The sequence below is a fragment of the Danio aesculapii genome, chromosome 7 (genome assembly GCF_903798145.1).
Source record: "Danio aesculapii chromosome 7, fDanAes4.1, whole genome shotgun sequence".
Lineage (NCBI taxonomy): Eukaryota > Metazoa > Chordata > Actinopteri > Cypriniformes > Danionidae > Danio > Danio aesculapii.
In genome coordinates, this window is record NC_079441.1 from 24,184,529 (window position 1) to 24,212,512 (window position 27,984).

The following is a 27,984-nucleotide window of genomic DNA, read 5'->3' on the forward strand; positions in this document are numbered from 1 at the left end:
ATTTATTTTTTAAGAATCTGAAAAATTTGTTGTCTAATAACAATGGAATGACACAAGGAAAAAGTACTGAACTACAGAAATGTATTTAATACTTTTACTTTTTTTTATTATTATTATTTAATTAATAATTATTATTATTATTTAATACTTTTTTGTGATGGCAGCTTAAAGACGCCTCTCATATGGAGAATGAAGTCACATGCAATGTTCAGGTGATTTTTTTATTTATTTTTTTCTCTACAGACTTCAACAAAGTGTAAAGTTGTTGATTGTTCTGTGGGCCTCATCTATCAGATCTGATCTTTATTTTGTATTTTCCATCGTTTTCAAGTCAGGTGATTGGCTAGGCCATTCTACAGCTTGATTAGCATTTTCTGAAACTATTTGAGAGTTTCCTTGACTGTGTTTGGGATCATTGTCTTGCTAAAATGTCCACCCTGGTTTCATCTTCATCATCCTGCTAATGTAGATGTTAGACTGAAGCAGCTAATTTTAATTTTTGATGAGGGTCAGAGGGTTGCCTAAGAACTCCTGAGAGATTTCAGCTGCTGTATGGGCTTTCACTGCCTTTCTACTGCTCCCTTTCTTCATGTGTTCAATACTTTTTTCTCTGCATCATTTCACTTTATTACATATAACTAGTTTTGTTTTCTTTGCATATAGATTTCTTTGGTTTTTACCAACATCCTGTGAAAATTTCAAGTCAACAACATCTTTAGAAATATGTTTTCAGAGAAAAATAATGACGTGTTCAATACTTATTTTCCCCACTGTTTTTATACCTGATAAAATAAACTCGTTTAGGTTTGAAACCACAATAGGGTGAGTAAACGGTGAGTTATTTTTTTGGGCAAGCTATTCCTTTATGTGCAGGAAGTAGATGACTTCTGTAGTAATTTCCTAAGACTGTAAAAATGCTTCAGTGCATCGAAAGACACAAAATAATTATCTTTTAAGCAGGACATCTGGAATTACACAATTAAAAATCCAAGAAACAAGAAGAGAGATATCTGTGTTTAAAATAGTCCATTGGCTTTGGGTGTTCTTACTTCATACAGGGGTAGACTGGGCTTGTTTCTGAAAGGTGGAGTGGAGTGGGCACCCTGTGGAGTGTACCATGGGAAGGGAGGGGTGTGGGTGTTCCGACTCTGATGTGTGTGTAAGGGGGGCTGTTGGGAAGATCCAAAGGTTAATTGAATGGACAGCTGAACAGAGAGTGAAGGAATGCAAGCCTTTGAATGTGATTAGCATTCATGCTAAGAAGCTGAACATGTTCAGTCCATCTTAATTGGCAGATAACTGTTCTTTTAGTTGCTTTGTTAGTTTGTGTGATACCAAGGGAAGTTCAGTTTTTGTGTTTTTGCTGGAATGAGAGAGAGAAGAAAAAGAGGAACATTTAAAGTGTTTTTTATCCATGTTTTTTCTCTGAAGTGAGAGTGTGTGCGTATGTTTATTTACATGCTAAAGAGTAAAGGCTTTGTGATTGTGTGTGTTTGTAAGTCCACACTAAAGGGAGAAAGACAGAGTGTGTAAACGTGTCTGCCTATAGAGTTTCAAAGTACCGCTGTGCATTCTGTCTCCCTCCGTGGCGGTCTGTTTGAAGACAGAGTCCCCCTCTTTCAGCCCAGTAGTTCTCTTTCATCACACCAATAAAAGATAATGAATTTTAGAGGAGAGGGAGATTGAAGAAAGAGAAAAGGGGGCCAGTTTCTTTAGTGTCTTGGCATGCATGGTTGCAAACTAAAGAGGGACTCAAACCATCTCTCTCCCCCTGAAACTGACTGCCGTTCTCTCTCTCTCTCTCTCTCTCTCTCTCTCTCTCTCTTTCTCCGTCACACACAGACACACACATACACTAAATGAGCCAGCTTTTTATTCAGTTTAACAATTTTTTTAAAAATAAATTAAAAGGAAAACATTTAATATCAATATAAAAGAAACCACTTGGTGTTGATTTGGCAAAATAAGACTGTTATGATGACGCATTAAACGGTAATCATAATTTTAAATCCTTGAAAGTTTTTAATATTTAGTTTTTTTTAAAAACATGAACATTTATATGTATTTATGAATGTATTATATCATCTTTCATCAAATCACAAAAGATGAATGACCACTTATGCAGCGTCTATGGGACAGGACAGTAAATTTGACGTTAATCTCTCCTCTGGGTGCCCTCATCAGTCTCGCACTATTTTCCCCCTTTTTCTGAAAGTCTTGATAACACCATCGTTGCATTTTTCTTTTATTATTTCAGCGAATAGGATTGTAAAATAAACATTTGTTGTGTTCTCCTATTCACTGTACTCTAAGTTTACCCAACTATGATGATTACTGCTGCTCAGAAACCTGGAAATGTGAAGAGGGTCCATTAGTTGTACTGGAAACATGATTTAAATATGATGAAATTAATAGGCTACAATTGTAAACAAGGTAATTTCACAGTAATTTGTAATAAATGTGTGCTGTTGTGAGATGTGAGATGTGTGCTGTTTTTGTCAGAAAATGCAAATATTTTCATATTTCTGCAAAAGCATTGCTGAAATTTGAAGCTGCTTAGTGCTTAGTTACCTGTGCTCTTATTAGTAGTGCAACCTCAACCTTAGTGAAAACCTTAGTGAAAATTAAGTGTTGCATTTTTGTAGTTGTGTTAGGTGGTCTCATTGGTTTTTATCATGAGCATGTACCGCTTAGCGCTCCTTGAAGAACACAAACTAGCAGGAAACAAAAACGTGTGATCGTTATCAAGACTCATGATTCACAAGAAGTCTACGAGAACGTAAGTGAGGTATTTTCCCAGCAGGAGCAGCTTTCTGGTAGTTGTTGACTCAAATGGGGATTCCCTCCTCCTACAGAACACCTCTCTCCTCTCTCTGTCGTGCTTACAGTTTGTGGAGGAAGTCTGTTTGTCTGTGTGTGAGCTCAAAAGCAGAAGTGAGATTGCATTTTCTTTGCAACCTCTCCCACTCTCCTCAATTAGATAAAGTGAGGAAGAAAACAAAACTTAGTTTATTGTAAAAAGCCCAGAACTGCTGCCTGAATGTAAATGTCTGAGTGAGATTTTAGAACAAACACACTTTTTAGTCATTTTGCAGTCAGTTCTAGTTATCTAGACATAAAACTGCCTTTTATTGTTCTCTAGACGTGCCTTTCTGACATCGGTGACAAATTCTTTGTTTCACTCTGTCTCTTTGTGCTTCTTTTCTTCCCCCTTTTGCTGTCCTCCGTGCCTCGGTGTGACAGATTGGATAACCCTAGAGGTGTGTGTGTGTGTGTGTGTGAGAGAGAGAGAGAGAGTGAGAAAGAGAGAGAGAGATGTTCAACTGCCCTCACAGCTGCAGTGGACAAGATTTTTTTTATCCTCTCTCCTCTTCCCCACATGTACTGAACACACACACGCAGAGTCTCTCACAGCCTACAGGCTATAAACATGCCTGATGTGTGTCTGTGGTGTGTGTGTGTGTGTGTGTGTGTATGCTGCTGCTTCTATCCGCCTCTGTGTTTTAAGTGGTTGTTTGAGAACCCCAGGTATGGCTTTAAGCTGACTGGTGTGTATGACTGGTGTCATTTGTGATATCAATTCTCTAGTGTCAGGTTGATGTTTAAGTGACTCTGTGAATCTGAGGTCAGTAGAAAACTATGAGCGTTGTTGAAGTTTAACAGGAGAACATTCTGGAGAGTTGGTTCTGTTTCTACAGTTTTGATGTCTTCAAAAAGTTTTAAGGAGAAATTAAAAATAGAAATGAGTGAGACGGTTGTTGATGATCAGATCAGAAATATTGAAATGGAAATGTTGAGACTTTTGTTCATGAACAGTTCATGTGGAGATTTTTGATCACAGATCTTTATATTAAGTGGCCTTAACTAATATGTGCTTACACTGAAATTAATCATTAGTTACAGTGTACTTATTGATTAAATACATGATTTTACATTGTTCTTGATTAAAAATCTGCATGTTATTACATCTGTAATTAATTTCTGCTTTTACATTTGTAATTACCCTGTTGACCATCTCTAATACGTAAACCCTCCCTTAAAGCCACACACACTACCAAACCTGTCCTTAACCCTACCCCTATCCAACCTCAAGAGCACCACAAGTGTTCTGCAATACATTATAAACACAGTATTTCTTTTTGCTGTAAGTAATTAGTAGATAGGGCCACTTGAAATAAAGTGGGACCCTGTTTTCTTTTGCATGTTTTGTTGAGTAAGTCTTCATCTCTTTGTTGAAGCATACATGAAAATGCATAATTAAATATTAACTATTAAACAAAACAACTTTCAAAATAAATATACAGCACATTTCAGATCATTAGTTTGATGTCACAACAACCAAACTGGTATGATTTTAGTCACATTATTAATATATTACAAACCTTAATTTGTTAGTTTATTTAATTATTTTTGTTTACATTGCATATTAGAATTCCAGTGTGAATGTGTGTCCATTTAAACATTTAAATATGTAAAATTTGATATTTCAATAATTATTTTTAGTACTTTATATATATTTGGGCTGCACAATATATCATTTCAGCATCGATATCGCAATGTGTGCATTCGCAAAGATATGCAATGTTGAGTTGACTTTGCAGTGTAATTTTTACATTTACATATACAAAACCACAATGCGTGCTCTGTTTATTTCACTATTGTCTTCACTTTGTTGCATTTATCTATTCACCTTCCCTACAGAATCATCCCAGTCAATCAAAATTAACACATTCGGTAACGGTTTAGAGACCAGTTCTCACTATTAACTAGTTGCTTATTAGCGTGCATGTTATTAAGATATTGGCTGCTTATTAGTACGTACAAAGCATATTTTCTGTATTATCTTATTCTACATCCTTAATCCTACCCAATACCCAAACTACCTTAATAACTGTTAATAAGGAGCAAATTAGGAGTTTATTGAAGCAAAAGTCAAAATGGCTGGCTAAGAGTGAGAACTGAACCTTAAAATAAAGTGTGTCCAAAAATTATTTACAAGTATAACAAAGCATATCGTAAAATATAGTGCAAAAAAAACTAAATATCGCAATGTCAGATTTTTTCAATATCGTGCACCCCTAATAAATATATATATATATATATATATATATATATATATATATATATATATATATATATATATATATATATATATATATATATATATATATATATATATATATATATATATATATATATATATATATATATATATATATATATATATATATATATACTATTATGGTATTTATCAGATTTTGCAGGAACTTTTTTTATATTTGCATCCTACAATGACAGATTGTGACTGATATGCTCAAAACGTTCAACATTAGTTTCTTAAATTCTTGTGTTTTGCTGTGAAAATACCAATAAAGACTTGTAAAATGTTTCCGTTGCACCATTTGAACCTTTGTTCTCACAAAACCCTGGAGTGACTGATTTATTAATGTGGAGAATTTTATTTCAAATGTTCAGTTTTCATCTATTACTTAATATTTTAATTAATTCAATTATAATTCTGTTGAATTAAAATATTTCTTCCTAAAGCAGTGTTGCAATGTTTACTTGATGCTTTTCACATTACCACAATGTCTAAATTATTACACTTTCTATTGGGGGTGGTTGTAATTATTTACGTTTTTAGGTGATATTTCATTTTTGCTTTAATTCAGTTAGCCACAAAGCTTTTTAATACTCTTAGTAATCAATAACACTGATCTGCCCTCTGCCCTCTGTATGTATGCATGTATGTATTGCTCTCATCTCTCTCTTGTTTGTCTGTGTGTGTGTTCATGTCCTTCCTTCAAGGCTGAAATGATTGGGGGGGCGGGGGGGCTACATACACAGGAGAAAATATTTCATGCCAGCACCGCACACACACACACACAGCGGTCTTCCCAGCAGGGTGTGGAGAGTCTAACCTTGTTTTGCGCCTCTCTTCTGCTTGGGCACATTCACTGATTTTAACCATTTTTAAAAGCTCTAAGTGGGTCAGCTGTACATAAATGTGTCTGAGAGAAATACTGAGACAGACAGACAAAGGAAGAGCAGGTCACTGCTACCACTATAGCACACTTTATCTATAGGGTTTTGTCCCATGTGTGTGGTTATATGTAGTTTACATCAAACATTAAAACAATTTATACATTAAAAAAATATTTGTACTGCTTATTCAGATTATTTATTTAAAATGAGCTGAAACAACACAATATATGAGATTTTTTTAGGGGAGAACTTAATAGTTTTTAATCCACTTAATCATTAATAGTGAACTTAATCCAACCCAGGCTCATTCTGAAACTTACTGCTACATACATTTTTGAAGTGTGCCAAATTTGTCCCAGGAGCTAAATTTTTTTCAGTTTTTGTTTTTGCGAATCCAAAGGGACTAAGCCGAAAAGAAAATTAAGGAATGAATGTTTTCGTGAATCCACCAGTGGGTGCTGTGTAGGCTTTTTCAGATCTCAAATTTCTCTTGTGAGTTCCATTTGCAGCTGCTGTTCTCACGTAAATCCTCCAGAGGCCGCTGCCAACTGACTGACTGAATGACTGACTGACTGACCGATCCACCCTCCTCCTTCCCTAAACCCAACCAATAGTGTTTTCGACTTCCCTAAACCCGATGTGCACAATCCACCGATGTGCATGGAAAGCTAACTGTACAAACTGGTAACTGCAGAAAAGCTGTTCACATGAAGGTAAGCGGTCAGCTGTTACGCGAAAAGGAACGGTGTCATACCACCCCATAGCGCTCATTTTAAAGATATAATGCAGCCATACGTACTTCTGGCTACATAATTCGAAATCTCCAGAAATGTATTTAGAGCTACCATTTCAGAATGAGCCTATGTTGAATTAATCTATTTGTGTTTGGACAACACGAATGAATTGAGTGGAACCCCATCTGTTTTTACAGTATAGACTGTAAAAATGTTGTATACTTTGAGACATCCATTTAGACATTCAGTCAGATCACAGGACTGCTCAATGTCAGTGCAGTGACTTGATTTAATATGGTGAAAATTAGGATCAATAGACTCTTCACATTTCCGGGATTCTCTGAAATGGAAACTTGGAGAGCAGTGAATGGGAGAGTACCATAAATACAGTTTTGATCAAGCACTCAAAAAATGACGTTCGCTGCTTGTTCAAACTACTTTAAAATGAGCTGAAACCACACATTTTTTGTTTTGTTTTTTGGGTCAACTTAATTGTTTTATGTTCGGTCTAGTTAAATTATTAAAAACTAATAAGTTAACTTTATTCCTTCATGTTGCCCCAACACAAATCGATTGTGTGGAACCTAGCATTTTTTACAGTGAGTGTTATAGACATGCAAATTTTTATTTTTATTTATTTATTTTTTATATATAAAATATATATTTTTTTTACAAAAGCAAAATGATTGATTAAGTTTTCAAGTACCCCGGAAAGGGTTTGAAAGAGTACAGGCTTAAAACATTTTACACCCTGCTTACACCTTAGATTGGATTGACAAAAATGCATCTTAATGCAGGTATAAACAAGACTCAAGTAGTTTGATCATCACAATTGAATACATCTCACTCTTTTTGTTTTGCAACACACACAAGACGTGATGTCCAATACACAGACTAACAAGAAAATAAAATGGTGATCATTGTTGATGAGGTCCAACTGGAATCATGATGCAATATTTGACTTTTGTTGTTGTTGTTTTAAACAGTTAAACTTAAATGTCACAGAAATAATCAGGATGTCTAGAGTGACATTAGATTGGAGCTAATTTATAGTAAGTCCAACCAGAAACCCAGCCCAAAGTTTATATATCTATGCTTGTATAATGTTTTTTTTTCTTTATATTTTATATAATAGCATTTATTTACTCGTTATATAAATTATAAGTGCTAGTTAAAACAAACTTAAACCGTACACTGTAAGAAATGCTGGGTTCCACACAATCGATTTGTGTTGGGACAACATGAAGAGATCAAGTTAGCTTAGTAGTTGTTACAAATTTAAGTGGATTGAACTTAAAGCATTTAAGTTGTCCCAAAAAAGCTCAAGAATTGGGTTGATTCAGCTCATTAGGATTAAAGTAGTTCGAACACACACTAAACATAATTTTTTTGAGTGTATGCATATTTTGTTTTAGTAAAGTTTAGTACTATTGAGGCGGCACGGTGGCTCAGTGGTTAGCATTGTCGCCTCACAGCAAGAAGTTCGCTGGTTCGAGCCCCGGCTGACTGTAGCATTTCTGTAGTTTGCATGTTCTCCCCGTGTTGGCGTGGGTTTCCTCTGAGTGCTCCGGTTTTCCCCACAGTCCAAAGACATGTGGTACAGTTGAATTGATAAACTAAATTGGCCATAGTGTATGAGTGTGTGTGTGAATGCAAGAGTTTATGGGTGTTTCCCAGTACTGGGTTGTGACTGGAAGGACATTCGCTGCATAAAACAATGGTGGATAAGTTGGCGGTTCATTTTGCTGTGACAACCCCTGATAAAAAAAGAGACTAAGCCGAAGGAAAAAATAATATTATTTCAATATTATAGTATATTATTATTATTATAAATATTTCTTTAAGTTTCAGGTATGTAATTGTCTTTATTATTATTATTTAATGTACATGTATACAATATTTTTTTCTAAGTTAGCATAAGCAGATTTTTCCCCCTTTTTTTTGGACTTTTTTGGAGAATCAAAGGGATCAGCTATGCAAAGTATTATTTTTCCATTATTTCCCCCTATTTTGGCTAGATGATATTTTTTCTTTGTAGTATGTACAGTACCAAAATACCAGGGCTTTTAAGAATAACTGTCTTCATCAAGGCAGGTCATTTGACCCCTAAATATTTATTTATGAGCCCAAAATAATATTATTTTATTATATCATTTCCTTTTAAGTCTGAAATCCTGATGCGTCAACTCTACTTCCAGCCCAGCCCTTTGCTGAAGAGTTCACGTTAAGGACACAAATGATATCTTGATTTATTGTAATGAAACTGACAAGGAGGTCTAAGACTAAATGCCTCCTTTAATTTTATTCAGTGTGTGCAAGAAAGAAGCCTTGTTGTGTCAGCTTCTGTGCTTTGTGCCCAGAGGAGACGCAGAGAAAAAGAGAGACGGAGATAGAGAGGACATTCAGCAAACCATCAGTATTTTATTAAGAGAACGAGACTCTTTCCACACACACAGACACACACACACATGCATATTCCTGCTTTCATACTCGCATTTCCAGCTGCCAGAAACTACAGACGCGCTCTCGTTCAATGTCAAACACATTTACCTTTCCTCTCTGATACTTTGTTTTGTGAGAGTGTGTGTGTGTGTGTGTGTGAGTGTGTTATGTTGCTGTTTTAGCAAGAAGAGACTACGATTAAATCCATCTGCACCAAATGCTCCCTCTCTCTGTCTCTTCAAAGGAAGCTCATGTTTAATTCTGTCGTTTTTTCATCTTACTGCAAGAGGAGGAAAGAGGGGGGGGGGTGCTGGAGAGAGAAAGAGAGAGAGGGAGGGAGACTTTTGAAATCTTTTATTTACAATTTACTAACAAAAACCAATATTTGACACAATATGTTGCTTCTGTAAAGATTTAGCTTCTCTGCATGTACATATTAAAGGGATAGTTCACACATAAATGAAAATGTGCGCACCATCGAGTAGTTCTGAAGCTTTATGAGTTTCTTTCTCATGCTGAACACAAAAAAAGATATTTCGAAGAAAGCTGACAGCCTGTAACTTCCATAGTAGTGAAAATAAATACTATGGGAGTTACAGGTTTTCAGCTTTCTTCAAAATATCTTTTGTGTGGAGCAGGAGAAAGAAAATCAAGTGAAGGATGAGTAAATGATGGCAGAATTTTCAGTTTTGGATAAACTATCCCTATAAGGCTATTCTAACACTTACATTCATCATTCATCTTCCTTCGGCCTAGTCTCTTATATATCAGAGGTCGTCACAGCGGAATGAACCGCTAACTATTCCAGCGTATGTTTTACACAGCGGATGCCCTTCCAGCGGCAACCCAGTACTGGGAAACATCCATACACTCTCACATTCACACACTCGGCCAATTTAGTTAAACAAACATGTAAACATGCAAATAAAAACTGAAACATTATATGAAAACCTCTGTCATCACTAGGATGAAATAAATAATAATTCAGAAATTATTATAATTCTGAAATATTCATTCATAAAACATGTCTTTTAAAACGAATCTACTACATTCCATGACCTTAAACATAATTTTTTATTAAGGACAAAGGATCAGTTCCTCCATTTTAGGGCTTGTTTAATCTATCAGGCAAGTAGCTATATTTAGCATTGACAAATAGACAGTTAATCTGCACTATATTATTTTTGTTTGATTTTTGTCCCCAAAAAAGGTGGTTAAAAAAATTTAGCAGGTCAAGTATTTATTTGAATCTTGTACAATCAATAAAAACATACAAAACTGTTTTATGAAATACCACAAAAAGAAGATTCTTCCTTTTGCAAAAGATCTATATGATCCAAATTCTAAATTCTAAATTTAAATTCTAAATTTTGATCTAGATTTGAGAGAGAGAGAATGTTTTCATTTTTTAATTGTACCTTATTTTAAATCATTTTATACTAAAAACAAAGTCTGCATGAAACAGAAGTTCCTGAGACTTTTATTTCAGTATGTTTATGTACTTCCAACTGAAATAGAGGCTGTTTTTCAATTCCAAGAACACTGGGAACTGACTTGCGTTCTCGTGGAGAGTGTTCTTGCCAGGTTACCTTAGAAGAACGAACTCTGAAAAACCCAGAAAACACAGAACACGTCCCATGAAAAATGAGATGCTGCGTTTTCCTGATGGCCACATGACCTTCACGTGTTTTTAACAGAGAATTATTTAAACATTGCAGCATTCATACAACGATTTATTGTTTTTCCCCTTTTCAATACATATAATATGCACAAACTTACAAATAAACTTTGCACAATACAAATAAAACTGATTTTAATGAATTTCAGCAAATAAACAAATAAATAATGGCTTTTTGCTGCTTGATCAAACTATGCAATTCTCACGTTTTTTGGGGGGGGGCAACTTAATTGTTTTATGTTCATTCCATTCAAATTTGTAAAAATGATTAAATTAACTTAATCGATTTGTGTTGGGACAACATGAAGGAATGGTGTGTAACCCAGCATTTTTTACAGTATATTTTCACCGTCTCGTTTAGGGAAACTCCTGAGATAGATAAGTTATATATCTGAACTTTAATAATAAACAGGTAAAGAATGCTGCGCATCCCATCTCCTTTATTCAGCCGCAATGACTTAAGCAAATTTTGGCATCAAGTTTGCATCCACGCATCCTCAATATCAAGAACACATCCGGTATCTTTCTTTCTTTCATCCTCTGTTCTTGCAGTCTTGTGATTTGGAATTTGAACTTTTGACGGTTAATGATGACATTACACGAGAACACAAGGACGCAAGAATGCTGAATAGCACATATTGAGAAACAGACACAATATTGAGTAGGGGTGAGGCTTTCTTGCACATCACTCCTTCATAACAAACTAATAATAAGAGGGGTTAAGAATATTGTAGCTAAAGTCGTCAAACTGACGTCAACAGAGAAGGACCGCCACTCCAAACATTGAAACAAGTGGTCAGACTTTGATTGAAGATTACCAAAACAAATATTATTTTTGCAGTGGATTGACTTAAATGAATTGTTCAGCTTAATAGTAACAATGTGCGCTAGCAAAATAAACATTGCCAAGTTTGATTTCACACAGACTTTAACAAACATACACCTTTGCAAATATAATTCCTCCATCTTCAACAGAGCAAACACTCTCAGAAATGAAAGTACGAGAGCTGTCACTGGGGTGGTACCTTTTCAAAAGGTATGTAATAGTACCTAAAATTTTCAAGTGGTACACTTTTGTACTTATAGGTACTACTTTGTACCCTTGACGTATTAATAAGGACTCTTTAGTTACAAATGTGTAGCTTTTGAAATGGTACCACCCCAGTGACAGCTCTTGTACCTTTATTTCTGAGAGTGTAGCATTCCTTTAGAATTCCACACAATTTTTATACTTGTTTTTTTTTTATAAAATAAAAAATCTTACTTTAATTAAACTCTTAAACCCTTGTACCACATCTCAACCAACTTCAGCCTCTATCCTTTTTTTTCAGATAAATAGTCATGTTTTTGCTTTAGAGACTGAGAGAAAAAGAGAGAGAGTCGGTGTACAGACATTGAGAGAGTCTGACTCCAGACATGAGAATGAGGCAGACATACAGAAAAAGCAGAGCGTGTGTGAGCAGTCCTGAGAAAAAGAGAGTAAGTCAGTTTAGTGGTAAGAGAGAGAGAGAGAGGAGGGAGGAGAAAGTGGAGGCGGAAAGGGAGAGACAGACAGACAGGAGGCAGACGGAGTGAGACAGTCTTGGCGACTGAGTTCTGGGAGCTGCTTTACAGACGCACACACACACACACACATGCTCTAAAAGTATCTGAGTTATATACACATTCTCTAAAAAATCCTCCTACACAAGAGCTCTGATTGTTTAATATCAGTGGACTAGCTCAGATTTATTCAGCGCTGAGCTGAATAAATACTCTCAGATGTACTTGATAGTCCTTTTCTTGCATTTAGGATATGCTGTATGGATGTGTTGAAGCAAATTATGTTTATTTTAAAGAAATGTAGTATGAGCATGCCTTTAGTGGTAATAACAGATCTATTGTGTGTCATTAAGACAATAGCTATTTGCTAAGATTGCAAAACAAGTTGAGAACGTGTTAGACACCACATAATAAAAGAATCACAAATCAAATCAGATTATGATGTAAAAGTCTAAATGATGTGATTCTCATAGTCATAATTACAGAGATAAAATGGTCAGAATTATGATTGCCGAGAGAGCTTAATGTGCTGCAATTTAAGAAAACACATGCAATCACAAAAAACGCTAGCAAATTAAGAGAAGATCTTCATCCATTTGAGAGCACGTGCTCACAACGCAAACACAATAAAAAATGCGCTGCACTTTCCCACAATGCAAACAAATTAATGAGAAGTGCTGCGTTTTGTCACAATGCAAACAATTTACGAAATGTGCTGCATTTTCTCACAACACTTGCAAAAACAATGGAAATGTTTCATGTAGACCCAAAAACGTGACGAACACCGCTGTGCCATGAATATTGCTCAGTGAAGGTGTAGGTGATCTTTGAAAGTTTTTTTGTTTGTTTATTTTAACATCCTGATTCACTTGTCTTTTGCGTTTTATTAGCCTAAATAACTTTAACTTAAATAGTTGGGTTCGTCACGTTTTAGGGTCCTCTTGAAGCATTTCAGTTGTGTTCTGAGCTATTTCAAAGTGTTGTGAAAAAAATGTTATTGATTTGTTTGCGTTGTGTGAAAATGCAGCACGTTTTTTTTCAATGAGTTTGCTTTATGAAGATGAAGATGAAGATCTTTTCTTAATTTGCTGGCGTTTTTTGTAATTGTACGTGTTTTCATAAATTGCAACACGTTAAGCTCTCTAGGCTACCGTGCATAATTGACAAACTAAGTTAAAATTTCAACGTTTAATTTCTTTTTTTCTCAGAACTGTGACTTTCAACTTTTATACCGTCTAATTTATCTCAGACTATGATTTAGTAGCTGATCATTAAACTTTTTATAGGTTAATGATGACAAAATGATGAGAAAGTTGTATTTGTGACAAAAAATAACTCATTAATAATTGACCACCAAAAAGTCTAAATGTGAAATAATTTAACAATTGGTTTGTTTTATAGTAAGCATAACTTTTACTCTTAAATAATAATTAGTGTGACATAATTACAATTTACAATTATATTTGACATGATTATGATTTACAAAAGCATTTTTTTAATGTGGCACAAATGGTCATTCATCAAATAGATTACTTTTTATGTGCCCTTTGTACAAGTTACAGCAAGTAAAGGAATCATTCACTTACTGACCAACCTGTTACAAGCCAATCATTGTTCATTACCAACAATTGTTATTATTATTATCCTCAGTATCTTTTGAACGTCTACAAATCTACTGGTTTCAACACATCTGAGTTAACGATACCTCATTGAGGGCAATTTTGAGTCAAATTCTGTTTCATTCACATCCAAAATAGTGACTCATTAAGTAAAAGCTGTGTTCATTCAGTAGTTCTAGCCAATCAGCTTCACATTCACATATTGTACTAGATTTCTATTGGCTTGTGAAAGCAGGCAATGCCAAATATCTCTGGATACAAGTGAATGAATGCTACAAGACTTTAAATGAATTTGTGAAAGAAACACCACTGTGTTTCACTCCATATTACTGTAAATTCCTGTTTAGGCTATAAATCCCAACTGGAGTAGTTAAACTGCTCTCTTTGTATATCCAGCATCGGTTTATACAAACTAGGATACGCGAGCAGCCGCGGATGTGATGACTTTTGGATTTGGTCGGACACTGTGTTTGTGTTACAGCGGGTTATATAAATGTCAGATTGAGTCTAACATGACATGAAGCCGTGTGTTGACAGTGATGACTGGCTGTTTGACAGCTCTGGTGTATTTGCTTGCCAGAAATGGTACACGTACTTATATAGATTGTGTTTGTGTGTCGTCATGTCAAATATATGTACTGTATCTTTAATAGAAACCATGCTAAATCTGTTTTATGTCAGTTCCTCTATATTCGATTTTATTTATTCTAGATATATATTGCTTATTACACAGCTATTTGTTCATTCATTGGTTCATTTTCCTTCGGCTTAGTCCCTTTATTTATCAGGGGTCGCCACAGTAGAATGAACCACGAACTTATCCAGCATATGTTTTACGCAGCAGATGCCCTTCCAGCTGCAACCCAGTACTGGGAAACACCCATACATTCTCACATTCACACACATACACTACAGTCAATTTACCTTATTCAATTCACCTATAGTTTGGACTGTGGGGGGAACCGGAGCATCCAGAGGAAACCCATGCCAGCACGTGTAGAACATGCAAACTCCACACAGAAATGCCAACTGACCCAGCCGGTGCTCGAACCAGAGCCTTACCTTTTTGCTGTGAGGTGACAATGCTAACCCCTGAGCCACCGTGCCACCATAATAATACTATACTATATTATACTAAAACAACATATACATACACTCAAATAATTACATTTGGTGTTTGTTCAAACTACTTGTTTCAAATTAATTGAATCAACACAATTCTTGAGTTTTTTTTGGGGACAACTTAATTGTGCAACTTAACATGCACACTCCACACAGAAATGCCAACTGACCCTGCCGGGACTCGAACTAGCGACCTTCTTGCTGTGAAGCGACAATTCTAACCACTGAGCCACCATTATTTGTCATATAAATAATTATACACTAAATTTCTATGGATGAGCTGTGTGTTATTCACTACTGCTATTGACTTACAGTGGTTTGACTGACCAATCAGAATGAAGTATTGCTTTGAGGTGTGGAATAATGAGTGATGCATTCAGTGTAAAAAATGCTGGGTTCCACATGATTGATTTGTGTTGAGACAACATGAAGGAATGAAGTTTACTAATAAGTTTTTAAAAATGTAAGTGAATTGAACTTAAAGCAATTAAGTTGTTCCAAAAAAAAACCCTCAAGAATTGTGTTTCAGTTCATTTAAAATAAGTAGTTTAAACAAACAGCAAACATATTTTTGAGGGTTTCTGATTGGAATTATTATAATAGTATAGGGTGGGGTTTGATTTGATCATTGTGATTACATTTTTTTTTCTGAATCAGAATCAGAATTGGAAGAGGCTTTATTGCCAGGTGTTTACACATACGAGGAATTTGTTTTCGTGACAGAGCTTCTACAGTGCAACAGAATTACAGAGACAGGATTAAAAAACAGATAATAAATATATTTTTAAAAAAAAGAAGTAAGTAGTGAACACAAATTTGCAGGTGTATGTGCAGGTATATTACTACATACAATGTTATATGTGCAGCTGTTATGTGCAAACTGGCATATAAAATATGTTGTAAAATAAGTGGATATGTGTATAAAAGTAGGGATGTTTGTTTCACAATTACTATCATGAGGTGTTCATGAGATGGATGGAGCAAGTTAAATTTAGCAACCCTCACCAAGAACTCCTTTGAATCACATGCATGATGGGCATTCATTTCTGGACCATAATTGCAAAAGTTTTTTGCATAAGTGACATTTCTCAGCCATGTGAAATTGTAGTTATTTTTAAAACATTTCCCAAATGCCATTTAACACAAGATAACATTCATAACTAATTTCTAGTAACAAATGTCTTTAGTCTTTACCATGATGGCAGTAATAATATTGTACTACTTGTTTAGCAAGATAGTAGTATTCAGCTTAAAGTGCCATTTGAAGACTTCATTCATTCACTCATTTTCCTTCGGCTTAGTCCCTGATTATCATTGTCGCCACAGCGGAATGAACCGCCAACTATCCCGGCATATGTTTTACGCAGCGGATACCCTTCCAGCCGCAACCCAGTACTGGGAAACACCTAAACACTCTCACATTTACACACACACACACATACATGGAGCCAATTTAGTTCACCAATTCACCTGTATTGCATCTCTTTAGACTGTGGGTGAAACCGGAGCACCCAGAGGAAACCCACGCGAACACGGGGAGAACATTCACAGAACAATCACACAGAAATGCCAACTGGGCCAGCCGGAATTCGAACCAGCGACCTTCTTGCTGTGAAGCAACAATTCTAACCACTAAGCCACCATGCCGCCCTATTTGAACTAGGTGACTTGCTTAATTAGGTTCACTAGGCAAGTTGGGGTAATTAAACATGTCTTTGGACAACTGTGTAACCAATTGAAAAAATAATAATTTCTTAAATGGACTGATAATAAAATTCTGTATAATTTTATTAAGAATTTTAATTATAATTTTTTTATTTAAAAAAGTAAAAACTGACAAAATAAATGAAATGGATTTCTCTAGGAAAATGATAAATAATAGGAAATACAGTGAAAAATGACTTGCTCCGTTAAACATAACTTCAGTAGTAACATCAGTAGTTTACTGAATAAAAATAGCATTTTTACTCAAACACATAACTATAAACTGTAAATGCAGAGAAATATTTATTTACATTGTCAAATATTTTAGTCTTAGTTAATACTAAGATGGAGGACCATGTGTCTAAATGTAGCGACACTGAGTGACATTCCTTTAACCATGAAAGAAACTGCATTAAACATTAGTACGGGTTCAGTGGACAAACATGCTTCGTTCTTTGTTTAGTAAATTATTGGCTGGAGAGACCATAAAAGTCAAAGGTTCAGAGTGCCATCAAAGTTCAAGAGACATTTAGAAACCCAAACACTCAGGAAAAAAAGAAAAACACACACAAGCCTATTGTAAATCTGACCAGAACGTATTTCAACAAATCATCAGTGCATAGCTATTTAACGTTGGGTGCAGTTTTGTGTGACGATAAACAATTTAGGGTGTGTGTTGTGTCGTCGCTCTCTGGTTTAATGTAAAATCTGAGCCTGGAGCCAAAGCAGTTGAGAAGCAGTGATCTAGACAGCAGCTCTTGCTGATTCAGTCTTTTCTCTTCTCAGTGCCTTCCTGCTCCTGTTTGGGTGTGTTTCTCTCTCTCACACACACACACACACTCTCTCTCTCCCTCTCTCTCTTCTACCATTCATTCTGTCTGACATGCAGTCGTTTGTTGTTGTCTTTTCCTCGCCTTCTTCCAGACACCCTGTGGAGAGAGTGATGAAGGAGAATTCAGGAGAATACAGAAGAGGCAAAAAATGACAAGGAGGGAGATGGGGAAAAAAGAGGGTGATGGCGTTAAACTAGCGCTGAGCATTTCAGCCTTTGTTCTACTTTTATGTTAAGCGGGAACGAGAAATTCTGTGGCGCGGTTAGAGAATTACTAGATCTGAGACCGATTTGGCCATTTAAATGCGCGCTGTAGCTTTAATAAGCATGTTGTCTTGCGCGGGTTAAAGATATCAGTCAGTCTGTTTCGTTATAATTGATGTCTTTCTCCCGCGTCCTCTTCTCTGAGGCTCCCCCATCCATCTAATATGGCTTAATAACAGTGCACTCCCAGCCATGATTATGTTATTCACAAAGCATCAATGAAAGTGGGATCATTTACTACTGGTATGTTTAAGTGGCTTATATTAGAGTATCATATCATGGTGGAGAATTGGGTATGCTAAAATATAGCTTTCTTTTAAACAAAAAAAGCAATTTCATGGTGTTTTTGAAGTAGCTGGGAGTTTAAAATTGTTTTTTCAACCATGCAAAAGAGTAATGGAAAGTCACGGAAATATCTGAAGTGAATATGCATTTTGTAGTTGCGCTCGGCTTTAAATATTTAATCAGCTGAATATTGCTCTTCTGTAGAGTAAAACGCACTTGCATGGTGATGTCTGAACATTATAAATCATTGCTTTGAGTCACTCTTTTGAATGATTCAGTCAAACTGGTTCACAAGTTGGTATTGATGATTCATTAGCAAGTCTGTCTAAATGCTTTTTTCTTTGATATTTTACATCTAAAAACCACAGATGACCGAAAGAGTCATGTTAAATCTACTGGTCACTGGTTCATCACAGAATGAAAATTCAGTCATTTACTCATCCTTGTGCTGTTTCAATCTTCACAACACTGAGAGACATACAGTATTCTTAATCAAAACATGGACAGATCTCTGTCTTTAAAAGTCTACCAAAAGTCTGATGCACTGAAAAAATAAGTACAATTTTCTTTAAGGTGGCATGTAATATCTGGATATACCTAGCTGAATAATAAGAGTTCAGTATATATAAATGACATACCATGAGCTTCAAACACAATTGTTTTCCATTCGCATGTAAATCTTGCATGAAAAACAGGTCAATCGGGACAGAACTTCAACCCTGATGATCCACATGGGATCATATATCATCATTATATAATATATAATATGAACCCCCACCCTCACCCACCCACCCAGTCAGTCAGTTTTGATTTTATCCACAACATTTCCCAGTCAGATTACAACTGATAATTTATTACTAGGGATGCTTCGATCAGGATTTTGCACACCATAAATCTATTCATTCATGCATTCATTTTCTTTTCGCCTTAGTCCCTTTATTAATCTGGGGTCGCCACAGCGGAATGAACTGCCAACTTATCCAGCACATGTTTTACACAGCGGATGCCCTTCCAGCTGCAACCCATCTCTGGGAACACTCACTCACACTCATACACTACGGACAATTTAGCCTTCCCAATTCATCTGTACCGCATGTCTTTGGACTGTGGGGGAAACCGGAGCACCCGGAGGAAACCCACACGAACGCAGGGAGAACACACAGAAACTGACCCAGCCGAGGCTCGAACCAGCAACCTTCTTGCTGTGAGGCGACAGCACTACCATTAATCCTTTAATAAAGGAAGTAGTCCTATAAACTAATTTCATTTAAACGTTTATTACAATAAGTGTATTACGATAAGTTATATTATTCAATATTCAAGTTAAAAATATATCTAATATTTCCAGCCAGGTTTTAATGAACTTGCATTTTGTTAAAAACACAGAACTTTCAGATCATATATGTAAAAAGATTTCAGTTGTTATATATCCTCTGCTTGTAAACACGCAAACAAACACTTCAATTGGTTCAAGAGATCGGCCAGATTATCGAGTACAGATCGAGTCATGAAATGTGATTATCGGCCGATACCGATCTCTGGCGATCGGAGCATTCCTATTTATTTTCTTTTTTAAGTTTATCTAAGCTTGTTTTGAACATATTATATATGTGGTACTCTTACTTTGAAAAAGAAAGACACAGTGAGACTTGTAGTGATGGGAAGTTTGAATCATTTTACTGACTCGAGATGAACAAATCTTTTTTTTGAGTCATTTCATTCCTTTTGTTTAATGTGCCAAAATAACATTCATATGTTACAAGATGCCTCCAAACACATCTTCAACTAGCCCAAATGTTGATCTTACCACAAACATATACTATACTACTATACAATGCAATGTTACTAAGAAAGAGAAAAAATACTTAATTGTTTACCTGGTGTTTTATCTATGATTAGCTCTGCTCACCTCTTCTGGCATGTCTTCAAATTTGAGTCCTTCGTTCACCTGACACTGACAGCCTCATATAAGCTTAACCAATGCGTTTCCGGTCTGCCGTATTCGTGTGCGTATGAATGGAAGTCTATGGGGAGAAAAGTGCAGTGTGACCGCAGCTTCAGTATACTAGAAACTTCTAGACAGGTGTGTTAAAGGAAGTTGGAGCTAAACTATATAAGGTCTGTTTAAATCTAACTTTTGCTAGTTTAGTGTGTATATTGTGAAATTTGCTGTGTATATTTGTAATGAAGTAACAAACGTATGTAAACTACTGAGTGTAAGTGTTTAATGCACATTTATGCATCCTGTCATATAACTCGGCTCTTACTGTGATTAAAAAAATATATATAAATATTTATTTATTTTTAAATGTGTGAAAAGAAATCTCTCAGATTTAAACACTTATTTAATTTGTTCTCGAAAGATGAACACATCTCTTACGGGTTTAAAACAACATGAGATTAAGTGAATGATGAAAGAATTGTCTCATCTAACACTTTAACTGTAGCAGACTGTTGCCGTTTTAAAGATTTGCATCGCAGAAAATAAACGCTGTGATTTATTGCACCTATTCAAACAACACTTGCACTCATCCAGATGTCCTCCTCACAACTCGAAATGATTCTAACAGGCATATTGTGGAGCTCAAGAGTGAATTCCTTCATATTGTGCAATGCTTAAGGTTCAGACATAACACTGTGGTTTATTTTGTGAAATCTCCTCGGCTAATGCCGCAAGTCTAAGACACACCCGATGCTTTGCACCCATTGGCTGGGGAGCGCACTGAGGAGCGTGGCTACGGTCTGCTAATCAACCAAGTTGACCACTAGTAGACATTACGCCTGCATATGTGTTTGTTCCTGTCTCTTACACATGTTATGCGTGTGTTTATGTGAGAGAGAGAGAAAGCCCACAGGATGGTTTGTGTCTGCGGGCAGACTGAAAAAACTTCTTTTGGCTTCACCTGTGTGGATTCACTACATTATAAGGGGTATGGGGTATATGGGGTACATTATATTATGTATGTCTTTCTTCAGGAAAAAAAAGAACAAAATCAAAAGCTAAAAGAAAGTGTTTTGCAATCTGGTTGATTTCCAACACACTGGCTATGTTATCGTAATTGTATAAAAGCTCCAACTTTTGAGCAATATTATATCCCACTTTATTTTCAAAGCTGGCTTTTCTGTGATAACATGGGATGGATCTGCGTGTCAACACTAACATATTGCAACGACATCAAATAATTTCGACAAGATTAAAACCAGGATTAAAGTTGGCAGTCCGGCAAATGTTACGAAAGTGAATCCATCTATTACATTCTGTCCCATATTTATCCCCCCCCCCAACAGGGGAATCATCACACACACACAAACACGTACCGATTTTGCGTTCATTCCCTGTCTCACTCTCACAGAGGAACATATGGGCGAAAAATGTGGCATGCATAATTAAACAGATCACCAATAACACGTTAATGCAGATTTGCTTTAAAAAAAAAACTCAAATTCTGCCTCATTTATTTTTGCTCCATGATTCCTTCTTGAAGATCTGCTCTTCCAAACGTTCCCTTGAATCATTAAACTGTTGTGCATAAGTCAAGTGCTCTATATAATGCATTTTAAATTGCTCACGAGGTACTTGGCTGCGTTTTGCCGCTTAACACAAGTAGCTAATGACGGAGTAATAGGTTGAATAAGGAGGCTCCATTCTTGTTTCCTCCCTTAAATAACAATAAATAAATGTAATGGTGTGCCACTGCAGCCTAGTAGAGTGCGATTCGTGTTTGCGTGTTTGACATCTGTCAGTTTTAATGGTGGCGGCTCCTCTGCTCATCCCATGGGGCTTTATCTTCCACTCGGCACACAAATCTCCCAATCAATTTGCCAAATGAAAGCGGGTGTGCAGTGCTTAAAAGAACAGTCCATGCTTACTGAGCATGAGATGGAAAGAGAGAGAGAGGGAATATATTGTTTATGTGACCTGTTCCCCGGCATTAACCTAATTCATTCATCCAGGATTACCATGCTTTAGTGAAGAAACCGCGGAGGGTGAAAGAGGGGGAAAATGAGAGGAGGTTCAAGAAAAGATGACAATTGGAGAGATGAGGAGATTGATTTTGATATGTCAGTATGACTGATGCGGATTACAAAGGTTGATTGAGATGTGTTAAAACTGTGCTTTAACAATAGGCCTTTTAATCAACAAAGAGAGTTGTATATTGTAAGATTTAAAGATTCAGTTTCGTCCAATTAGATGTGGCTTTTATTTTAGGCTATTAGGTTTTGGGGCATTATCTTGATGGATTATTGATGTTTTTGTTTAACTGTTGAAAACAGTATTGAATAGATTTATATATAGATTTATGATATCACAAATACAAATAGCTTTTAAAAGAAATGTACAATAAATAGCTATGTTAATTACATTTTAAATAAAATGACTTTTGTTGTCAGTTTATTTTATTGACCTTGATTTTTATCATCAATATTTGTTTTATTAATTTAACAAATCATCATAATAATGACAGCCGTCATTATTTCTCATTCATTCATTCATTTTCCTTAGGCTTAGTCCCTTTATTTTATCAGGGGTCGCCAGTGGAATGGACCGCCAACTTATCCAGCACATGATTTACACAGTGAATGCCCTTCCAGCTACAACCCTGCACTGGGAAACATCCATACACACTCATTCACACACATACATATGGCCAATTTAGCTTATTCAATTAACCTATACCACATGTCTTTGGACTGTGGGGCAAATCGGAGCACCCGGAGGAAACCCCCGCCAACACGGGGAGAACATGCAAACTCCATACAGAAACGCCAACTAGCCCAGCTGGCACTCGAATCAGAGACCTTCTTGCTGTGAGGTGAAATAATACTAACTATACAAAATAAAATTGGAAACAACTAATTGAGATATAATAATAACTAGCGAAAGGAATAATCATTTTCCGAATTAATTAAGTTCTTATTCTGTGGCGGAAAATCTGAATCGTGGCTGTTTAGAGAAGTACCAGTAGATGGACACATCAGTCATGTGTGCTGTTAACTCTGCTTAACTATAATTGAAACTAAGTATATAAAGGCTAATGTAATGTGTGTTTATATAGCGAATTTATCATGTATGGCCATACACCCAAAGCGCTTCACAATCATGAGAGGGGGGTCTCCCTGCTCCACCACCAGTGTGCAGCATCCACTTAGATGATGCGACGGTAGGCACAGGACAACGATGCCAGTGCGCTTATCACACACCAGCTATTGGAGGAGTGGAGAAACATTAAAACAGCCAATTTGGTGGATGAGGATGATTAGGAGGCCATGATAGGTAAGGTCCGATGGAGGGAATTTGGCCGGGTCACCGGGGTTACACCCCTACTCTTTACGAAAAGTGCCATGGGATTTTTAATGACCACATCCGAAAGACAGTGCTCACTGACAGTATGGTGTCCCCTTCACTTTACTGGGGCATTAGGACTCACACAGACCACAGGTTGAGCGCCCCCTGCTGGCCTCACTAACACCACTTCCAACAGCAACCTAGTTTTCCCATGCTGTCTCCCATCCAGGTACTGACCATGCTCAGCCCTGCTTGGCTTCAGTGAGTAACTGGTCTTGGGCTGCAGGTGATATGGCTGTTGAAAAAGAAATATGTTCACTAAATAAAAGCTAAATCATAAACAAAATAAACAAAGACTAAACTAAAACCTTAGCGAATCATTTGATAATTTAAAAAGATAGTTTTGAAATTAAAAGCTTATTTAAAAATGTGAAACTATTATAACCTTGCCTGTCACTGTTATCATATTCAAAACCTCAGTTGGTTTGTGACCTTGGTTAGGATGTCAACAATCAGAATCTCTGCTTGTCACATTAGGACAAAAGTTAAGAGTTACTGTTTTATATAGATCTTCTCACATTTCTGCATCAAGAGAGGAGAGTGAAACTGAGACGGAGGATAAATAGAAGGGGAAATTGCTCAAGGACATGTGTGTATGTGTGTGTGTGTTACAGTATGTACATGTTATCAGTGGATTTAAATTGCTAACCTTGTATGAGTAGAGCCAAGATTCGCTGGATCCCAAGGTCTCTCTACAATAAGAATGACAGAGTACCTTGAACGGGCTGAAAATGTCATGAAACACACACACACACACACACACACACACACACACACACACACACACACACACACGCACAGTTTGTATTATTATTATTACTTTATATGCACTTATTGTTATATACAATTATATTACAATTATATTTTATAAACAATTTATTTAATCTGTTTTATATTTCTGCATTGTGGCTTGGTGTGGTCTGTCAAATAAGAACAGGTCGAGTAGCCTTGTGAAGGTGGCAGGCAAGATCATTGGTTTTAACCAAACTGGTCCAATGGTAATTTACTGTAATTATGTCTAAAAGAGAGCTCAGGGTATCTTATGCATCCCTGCTGATGCCATCAGGAGATTATTTTAGAGTTCCTATATGCAGGACAAACCGAATTATAATTTATTATATTATGGTGGCCATTAGGTCATCTAGAAATTGATTTATTATATGTTTTATGGTAAAAATTTGTTAATATGTACTTGAAACTTTGCTTCTATTATGGCACCTTGCTGCAATTTTAGTTTTACTTTCGCCTGGTGCAACATCAAGGACCTCCGCTGACTGCGCACGCACCTCACGAAACGAACGAGGCTTTTATACTCGACTCGTTCGCCGTTGGGATATTCTTTAAAAAGGAAACCCACTGTAAAGTCAGATAAACATAGAAGTAGGAAGTTTCCGGAACTACGTCATATCATTAATATCGTTCAAGATTTTTTAACTATTTATTTTTATCATTTTTATATCTTATGTTAATGATTATAAAGATTTTTATAACCACTCAAGATTTTTTTTATTCAAACTTTGATGCATCACTTGCTTTTGTTTATATCTCGGACAGTTTTACCTATTATAGTTTATTAAAATATGAATGACAACAGAACATGGGTTGCTCTACAAATGTATTTTTTATTACGGAAAAGATCATTATCACCAATAAAGCCTAAAAATAGGGCATTAGTATATTGTAAACCGAAAGGTTCAAATAATTCTTTCCAGTTATCAAAGAAATAATTTGTTACTTCATTTACTTCATTTTAGTTTTGTAACTATTAAATTGTTTTAAATTCAAAATTGTAATATATACAGCAGTGAAAAACCTATAAATGGAGCAGGTGGAAAGGTGGAAAAACATAATTTGTGACATTAAAACCACATGGGTCTCCACTTTTGCAGTGGCCTCTCTTTTGGCTTTAACAAATTTATCCCTCAAGTTTTTCTAAACTTTTTAACAAAAACTTTTCTTTTTTCCCATGGCTGTTGCCATTTCTAGCCAAGAATTATTGGTCATCTGGTTATCCCTATGATCATGCATGGATGGATCATAAAGATTCGCTCGAGTCTCAAAAAATTTTGTGCACTCCGCCAGCAGAGATCATGTCGCGCACACCCAAAGCGAACCTCCGCAAACTCTGCCATGACGTCACATTTGCCATGTGCACTCAAGCAAACTAGCGAATGTGTCGAGTATAAATTAGGCTTAATGGATTAATCATATCATGCTAGGGTACGTTTTTGCTAAATTTCAACAGTTTTCAACATTGCTGCAAAATTAGCATACATTATTAGGATGTTAAAAAATTGACATTTTGCAGATATTTGCATTTTAAATTATATTAAAACATTTAAATTGTATCTTTTTAAATTAAAACTGTATATTTTTCACAATATTACTGTTTCACAGTAAATAAACACAGCCTCTCTCAGGGTTTGTATCAATTTTTTTACCCCCCAAATAATTGTGATTAAAGATTTATGATTCAGATGTATGGTAAATGTCACAGGGAGTTTAATTTGCTCACACACTCACTCTCACTCGCACAAAAATAAAACATTTGTGTGCTTAAATGAAGATCAGCCCTAGAGAACAAGTGTTATTTGAGGGCGACAACCTGTCATGGCAGCTTTGTGGAGTGTCTTAGAGTCTAATAAGCTACGATTACAGGTTTAGAAAGCGCATCTGAGGTGTTTATAAAGCGTTTGTAAGGGATTGCCTGTTTCATGTCGTTTCTACCAGTATGATTTAGACAAGGGTGAGTGGTCTAAGCAGCTGATCTATCCTGACAGCAGTAAATCCCCCCACGATCCCTCTCAGACCGCCGGTGTGTGTGTGTGTGTGTGTGTTAGCATGACAAAAGAATGAAGAGGGTTGAATAGAGACAGAATTGGGGAGAATGAAATCACGAAAGAGTCTTATAATGGCTTATAATGAGGAAATGTATGTTTTGACTGTTTACACCTGGTATTAACATGCATTTTCTTGGAGCTGGTTCCAAGTGGATGACTCTAAATATAAGTGTAAACAGGATGATTTATTAAAACGTATATTTGTTGTTGTTGTTACTAGCCAGATGAGATTTAAACTTTGTCATCTCTAATCATAATTTTGCTTTGATAATGTGTGTGAAGTTCTCTTACCAGTAGCAAAAATTAGTGACAATGAAAACAACTGGTGTCATGTTCGTAATATCAAAAAGAAAATCTGTTTCTTTATAAAGACAGGAATAATAATAAATATAACTGCTTAATAAAATCTCTGAATATCTCAGTACTTAAGTGATGTGGAGGCAAAAAAGCTAAATATATACAGTTAATACAGTAATACATATTAATACATATCCATATAGCAGTTAATTCATTTATATTCAGGTTTTTTTTTTTATCTTTTATACTTCTATTATATTTTATGACAAAATTTAATCTGCATTTCAAATCAAGTTCGATGTTTGATTTGTAGTCAACATTTCTTCTGTGAAAAACAGGGTTGAGTATGGCTTCTTTCGTGTATAAAATCATTAATGTGCTGTTAATCAATTTAATTTTTATTATAGGCAATTGTGCCTGGCTCAGTGGTTAGCTTCACGTTGCCTCACAGCAAGAAGGTCACTGATTCGAGTCGATCAGCTGTCATTTCTGTGTGGAGTTTACATGTTCTCCTCATGTTCGTGTGGGTTTCCTCCGGGTGCTTTGGTTTCCTCACAGCCCAAAGACATGTAGGTAAATTAAATAAATTAAATTGGCCTTAGCGTATACGTGTGAATGAGTGTGTATGGGTGTTTCCCAATACAGGGTTGCAGCTGGAAGGGCATCCGCTGTGTAAAACATATTAGATAAGTTGGTGGTTCATTCCGCTGTGGCAACCCCTGAAGAATAAAGGGACTAAGTGGAAGGAAAATGAATGAGTGAAAGCAATTGCAATCACCAAAATGATTTTTGCCTTTTCATGTGATAAATTTTCTGATCCCTTGCTAATAAACTGTGATTTTATAGATAAAGGTAATTAGTCAAAATAATATGTTCTAAAGTATTTATTAAATGAGGAAATAAGTCATTAAATATGTCATGAAATTTTACTTTTGTAACTAGGCATGGAACGATAACTGTTTTCAAGGTTTACCGCGGTTTGGAAAAGTCAAGGTTTTAAAACCGCCAAAACGTTCTATTATACCGTTCCTATGGTATATTTAAGTTTTGGCTTTTTTTAACATGTTTTTACAACTATTTTATTAAGTTTTTTAGGGCAACAGTATCTCCAGAAAAGACCATTCACATCAAAAGCTACTGTTCCAAAATATTTTAAATGTTTTTAAAAAATACAATATATTGTGTTCGATGGAAAAAAAAGTTGTTGTTTTTTATCCAGACATTTAAAAATAACATATTTTAGAGCAGTAATTACAATACCGTGATACCATGATATTTTTATCCAAGGTTATC

General features: G+C 35.8%; 1 protein-coding gene across 1 annotated transcript in view; it reads left to right on the forward strand.

Moving 5' to 3' along the window:
- Positions 1–27,984, forward strand: part of si:ch73-211e3.1 (mastermind-like domain-containing protein 1) — a 121,167-nt gene that overhangs the window by 67,532 nt on the left and 25,651 nt on the right. The gene's annotated exons all lie outside the window — the stretch shown is intronic.